The following is a 6,865-nucleotide window of genomic DNA, read 5'->3' as shown; positions in this document are numbered from 1 at the left end:
CCTTTGTATTTCTTGGGAATGGATTTTTGAGTGTCTCTCTAGGTTTGGGAAGTGTTCTTGCAGGATTTCATGGAATAGATTATCAATGCCCTTATGGATCTCTTCACCTTCTGGGATACCAATTATCCGGATGTTTGGACATTTGATGGTATCTAGTATTTCTCGTATATTATTCTCATTTCTGTGGGCATTTTTCTCAGTCTTTGTGGTGGATTTTTCTAGGCCAGCAATTCTGAGATTCTATTTTCTGTGTGATCTAGTCTGCTTTAAATACTTTCAAGGGATTCTTTGACTTCCTGTATTATAGCCTTCATCTCTAACAGGTCCATTTGATTCTTTTTTAAAGTGTTTAATTTCTCTTATAGATCTTGCAAGAACTTCCTCACCTCCTGAAACTCATCATCTCCTTTCTCCTGCCTCTTCCGAAGTTCATTGTCTCTCTTCTCTTCCATCTCTGTTAGCTTCACCATTATGAATATTCTAAATTCTTTATCTGACATTTCCCATGATTTCCACTGAACTGTCTGTGGATGAAGAGGAGTTATTCTTTTCCCTGGGAGGAGAGGTATTTTCTTGCTTTCCTGTATTTCTTGTGGCCCTGTGGTGATTTCTAGTCATCTGGATGGATGGTGGGTTTCTTCCTAATTCTTGAAGTTCAATCTGAGCATTCACGAGTGTGCAGAGGAGGTGATCTGGAATCTCTTTGCTGTTCCATTTTTACCCCTTTGTGCAGCAGATTCAGTGGGTACTGAGGAATACGTTAACCCTAATAATATTTGGATGTTTGGCTATGGTTCCCTTAGATCCGTCTAGAAACACAGTCAATGGAGATTGAGGAGAAGAGTTATGAGATTAAAAAAAAAAAAAGAAAAGGGGGACCAGCAATTAGCATAATGGCTATGTCGCTGGACTCCTATGTAGTTGATCACGGTTCGCGTCCCGGACCCAGTGGCTTAAAACTCACACTGGGTGTTTGTGCGTGCCCAACATTCTGAGAGGAGAAAGGAGGAGAAGGGATTGTGACGTGGCCATCCCCCGGAGGGGTGATTTCTCACTTTCTGTCTTTCTGCCTCTCTCTGTCTGTCTGGTGAGCGCACGTGCCCTATAGCAAAAACCTCTCCAAAAAAAAAGAAAAAAGAAAAGAAAAAAAGAAAAGGAAACAGAGAAAAAAGAAAAACAAACCAAAAGACATAAAGAATAAAAATTTTTTTTAAATTACACCGTGCAACATCACTAGTTCTCAGGAGCCATGGAGGAGTCTTCTGAAAGCCTGCCCCTTGCCTCTCTCCTGGATGAGCGGGGCGAAAGGGGATTATTAGTGAGATAAAGGTGGGGCTGAAAGCAAGAGAATACTTTACCTTAAAAAAATGTTTAAAGAAAAAATTACAAAAAAATAAGACAGAAACAGAAGCAGAGAGAGATAGACAGAGACAGAGACAGAGACAGAGACAGAGACAGAGACAGAGACAGAGACAGAGACAGAGACAGAGACAGAGACAGAGACAGAGACAGAGACAGAGACAGAGACAGAGACAGAGACAGAGAGAAGGCTAGAGGGGCTCCCTACCACTTGAGTTTGTGGACTGGAGGCTGAATTATCAGTAGAAAATCTTCACTTCTCTTTTTTCCCTGAAATCACTAGTTTTCCCCCATTGATTCATTTTTTAAGGACTCACACATCCTCAGTTAGTAATTTGCTTCATAAATGTTAGTTTATCTTTTCCTTCCCCTAAGCAAGGGAAAAGGAATCATAGGGTTTTCAGAAAATTTATGGCATCTTACAAAACGTTTTTTGATGCAAAAATGTGTCATGACTTTTCCAACAACCCAATAGTTTCATTATCACTGTTGTGTAGAAGGAGTGATAAAAGCTTTTTGCTTTTATATTCATGCCCAGATCTTTAAGGTTATTTGCAGAAAGATACTTATGTGAATAAAGATATATTTAGAGAAAGATATTTACATATATAAATATATGTATCTCTGTGTTTATGTATGCACGGTCATATTATATTGTTACACTGCATATTATGTTAGATTACATTATATTAATCTGGTTTCTAAAAAGGTTTGTATCAGTTTAAGAAAAAACAATAGCAATAGTTAAAAATTATGTATTCACTTAAATCCTCTTACATCCTGTTGGCTGGCATGCCAATTAGAACATGTTTCTGAAATGCATTTAATTATATCACGTCTCAAAATGTTTAAATATTGTGACCCACTTTTAGAAATCGTTTGAATCCTCTTGACTAACTCCTGCTCCCAGTCAGCCAGAAGGCAGGCTCTCCCGGCAGCCTGGGCGATGCTGATGGGGTAACAATGCTGGTGGTTGTGTCTTGGCCGCCATGAGGGAGAATCCCAGCACCCCAGTATCCAGACGCCTCCTGCCACCCACAAAGACCCTAAGGTGGACCCAAGGTGGTGCAGGTCTTCTCCTTGGCAGTCCCGAAACTCCCCTGTAGCTCGTTGGAGGTGTAGGCTGACGTGGGGGTGATGTCTCTTCCTGTCCTGCCGTTTTTCCCCGCGCTCCCCTCCTGTAGATAACCACAGAGCTCTAGCTCAGAAACACACCCTAATTTGGAGTTACATTGTTTTTATTGTAACAGTCTTTACACTAATGCAAAGCACTTCAAGAGTATGCAAGTTGTAGCTCCTTGGACTTAACCAACTAGGGAAACAAATTTACACACCGAATCTCTAACTCTATAGACACATTAATTGAAAGTGAGGGATGTCTGTCCTTTGAAATGAAATCGCCAATGTTTGTTTTAATAGCAAGGAAAAATGATGCAGTCTTAGGTCTGGGTTAATATTTAATCTGCCTTGGTATGGTTGGTTTTAATAATACTGTGGAAAGTATCTTTACCTGTCAGTGTGTTGTACAAAACACCATGATTATAAAGGCTTTGTTGGCTGTTTAGATTTATCATGCTCCATTCAAGGGCCTTCATAAAGTTCATGGGAAATGGAATTAAGAGTATCAGTCTATTTCAGTGCAAAAAAATGTTGAAATCCAGGGACCAGCAGTTGGCGTAATGGCTATGTCGCTGGACTCCCATGTGGTCGACCGTGGTTCACATCCCAGACCTGGTGGCTAAGAACTCACGCCGGGCACATGTGCGTGCGTGCCCAAGATCCCAAGAGGAGAGTGGAGGAGAGGGAATTGCCCCTGTTCCCCCTGGGGGGGTGATTTCTCGCTTTCTGTCTCTCTGGCGAGCACATGTGCCTTATAGCAAAACCTCTCCAAAAAAAAAATGTTAAAATCCATGCAATTTTTTCATAGGATTTATTTTCCATGAATCTCTTGAAGACCCTTTCTAATTATCCTGCCAGCAAGCAAGTCAAAATGGCGAGTTGGGTGGGATGTTATCACAAGCTGAAGCTCGGCGGCTCACGGAAAATCGGTGCTGGAGCTCTTTTCTGGCTGGAACCACGGAGGGCGTTCAGGAGAAGGAAAAGAAGGTCCCTGCTGTGCCGGAAACCCTTAAGAAAAAGCGAAGGAATTTTGTAGAGCTGAAGATCAAGCGCCTGAGAAAGAAGTTTGCTCAAAAGATGCTTCGAAAGGCAGGGAGGAAGCTTATCTATGAAAGAGCTCAGCACTGTCATAAGGAATATAGACAGACGTACAGAACTGAGATTCGCATGGCCAGGATGGCAAGAAAAGCGGGCAACTTCTATGCACCTGCAGAACCCAAATCGGCGTTTGTCATCAGGATCAGAGGCATCGATGGAGTGGAGTGAGCCCAAAGGTTTGAAAGGTGCTGCAGCTTCTTCGTCTTTGTCAGATCTTCGATGGCACCTTTATTAAACTCAAGAAGGCCTCCATCAACATGCTGAGAGTTGTGGAGCCATATATTGCATGGGGGTACCCAAACCTGAAGTCAGTCAATGAACTGATCTACGAGCATGATCATGGCGAAATCAGTAAGAAGCGAATCGCTCTGACAGGTAACTCTTTGCACAATCTCTTGGTAAATTCGGCATCATCTGCATGGAGGATCTGATTCATGACATCTATACTGCTGGAAAACGCTTCAAAGAAGCAAAGAACTTCCTGCGGCCCTTCAAACTATCTTCTCCACGGGGTGGAATGAAGAAAAAGACCACCCATTTGTAGAGGGTGGAGATGCTGGCAACAGGGAGGACCAGATCAACACTTATTAGAAGGATGACCTAAGGTATCCACCATGATTATTTTTGTTATCTGGTCAGTAAATAAACAGTGGCTGTTTTCAGTGCTGGAATTGAGCCACTGGGAAGAGGCCTCCCCTGGGAGCCGGGAGCCAGGTCCCAGCTGGCCTTGCTGGTGTGGAAGGATGGGGTGGAGGGTCTGCACACTCTGCCCGGCTCTCGGTCTGACATGTTGTGTCTGCCTTGACCCGCCCATTGGAGAACATCTAATTTAATACCGCCAGGCTCAGAAACAGAAGATGTGCCAGTTGTTCTTTTCTTTGTTCATGATAGGCCTGCGTGTGCTCAGCGGGCAGGTTCCACAGGTCTGTGTGCCCCGTCGTCCCCTTCCTCAGGCCTCCAGACCCCCGCGTGCTGGGGGCCCGGGCGGGTCGGGACCCAGCTTCTCTGGAGCAGCGCATTACTCCCACAGCCTCAGGGAGCCAGCTCCTGAGAGTGGTTCTTAATGGCTGCAGAAAGGGAGAGACGGCTCTGTCGGGATGGGCTGACGAACACCGGGAATGCGGGAATGACGCACGTGTGCCATTCCAGGGGCGATCTGACCAGAAGGGACCTCGTCGCCACCTTAAACCCCTGCAGTGTGTGAGCCACGAGGCCGCAGCCAGTGGCGGGGGGACCGCCGGGCGTCTCCTTGAACTGATCTACGAGCATGATCATGGCGAAATCAGTAAGAAGCGAATCGCTCTGACAGGTAACTCTTTGCACAATCTCTTGGTAAATTCGGCATCATCTGCATGGAGGATCTGATTCATGACATCTATACTGCTGGAAAACGCTTCAAAGAAGCAAAGAACTTCCTGCGGCCCTTCAAACTATCTTCTCCACGGGGTGGAATGAAGAAAAAGACCACCCATTTGTAGAGGGTGGAGATGCTGGCAACAGGGAGGACCAGATCAACACTTATTAGAAGGATGAACTAAGGTATCCACCATGATTATTTTTGTTATCTGGTCAGTAAATAAACAGTGGCTGTTTTCAGTGCTGGAATTGAGCCACTGGGAAGAGGCCTCCCCTGGGAGCCGGGAGCCAGGTCCCAGCTGGCCTTGCTGGTGTGGAAGGATGGGGTGGAGGGTCTGCACACTCTGCCCGGCTCTCGGTCTGACATGTTGTGTCTGCCTTGACCCGCCCATTGGAGAACATCTAATTTAATACCGCCAGGCTCAGAAACAGAAGATGTGCCAGTTGTTCTTTTCTTTGTTCATGATAGGCCTGCGTGTGCTCAGCGGGCAGGTTCCACAGGTCTGTGTGCCCCGTCGTCCCCTTCCTCAGGCCTCCAGACCCCCGCGTGCTGGGGGCCCGGGCGGGTCGGGACCCAGCTTCTCTGGAGCAGCGCATTACTCCCACAGCCTCAGGGAGCCAGCTCCTGAGAGTGGTTCTTAATGGCTGCAGAAAGGGAGAGACGGCTCTGTCGGGATGGGCTGACGAACACCGGGAATGCGGGAATGACGCACGTGTGCCATTCCAGGGGCGATCTGACCAGAAGGGACCTCGTCGCCACCTTAAACCCCTGCAGGTGGGGGGCCACGAGGCCGCAGCCAGTGGCGGGCTCACTGCCGGCCTTCTCTTACATGTCCAGCCATGGCCGAGCTCCTGGAAAGCAGGACAGCCTGCCCGGGACCCCATCGGAACCTCGGCTGTGCTGACCAGGAGAGCAAATGAGCACGGTTTTATCATCACGGTTATCAAGTAATTCAGCATGGCTCTAATGTGGCCCGTCCTGACCCTGTCCATGTCAGGGCACAGATCCAGGGAGCTCATGTTGGACTCTCACCCAGTGGCCCCATGCGGGGAGCAGAATGCCGACGCCCTCGTCTGGTGAGTCCGCAGCCCCCGCCCTGCCCTGATCCATCCTGGTGTCCTGGCCCAATGTTGACACCTTCAGTGAGGGGATGGGCATAACCCCTGTCTGGGCCTGGTGCTGAGGTCATCGGGGAGATGATGGGCTGCTCAGGACCTGGGCCTCAAAGGAGTGTGCGACCCACCTGCGGCTTTGACAGTGTCAGAAGAGTCACTTGTATGTTAACCACTGGTGGGGCTAGCCCTGTGCTGGGCACTCCAAGCATTAGCTAGACTGTCCCCTGTAACAGTGTGTCAAGTGGCTACTGGGGCACATACCCCAAAACTTAGTGGCTTAAACAATGGTCATCCCATTTGCTTCATGATTCTGGGGGTCACCAAGACTCCTCCGGACATTCTGTCCATATGGTAGCCCCCTGGGCTGGGCTTCAATGAGTCTCTGCTGGGATCACGTGCTCAGAGGCTTTACGGTGGCAACCAGGGGCCACTGGGACCCCTGTTTCCGTCGGCCATTTCCTTCTGCTGGTGTCTAGAGCCTTCACCCCTACTTTCATCCCGTCTCACGTTGAGTTTCGAACACTCTGAGGGGTGGCCCTTCCTCCAGGAGGCTCGGGTGTTTCCTGGGGACCGTGGGCTTCATCCTTCCAGCTCTGAGAGCTGAGGGAAGGATACTCGGGCTCCTGTATCTGCTCTGCTTGGTTTCTGGGCCTCTTGCCGCGTGCAGCAAGGACTTGCCACGGAGCCCAGGAAGCGGACGGCTACCGGGCTCACCTCCCACAGTCCCCTTGCCCTGGCATCTTGGCCTCTCCTGTCCTGGCGAGGAAGGTCGATTTTCTTTCTTTTGCCATTTATTTCTCGCTTAGGGGGAGCGATC

The 6,865-nt window shown here is 48.2% G+C and overlaps 1 pseudogene; it reads left to right on the top strand.

Moving 5' to 3' along the window:
- The first annotated feature begins 3,366 nt into the window (after positions 1-3,366).
- Positions 3,367-5,114, top strand: LOC102478583 (60S ribosomal protein L7 pseudogene; annotated as a pseudogene).
- The last annotated feature ends 1,751 nt before the right edge of the window (positions 5,115-6,865 follow it).

This window comes from Tupaia chinensis, unplaced genomic scaffold (genome assembly GCF_000334495.1).
Source record: "Tupaia chinensis unplaced genomic scaffold, TupChi_1.0 Scaffold000280_1, whole genome shotgun sequence".
NCBI lineage: Eukaryota > Metazoa > Chordata > Mammalia > Scandentia > Tupaiidae > Tupaia > Tupaia belangeri.
Note: the sequence above shows the minus strand (reverse complement) of the source record. Positions and strands in the feature narration are given on the sequence as shown.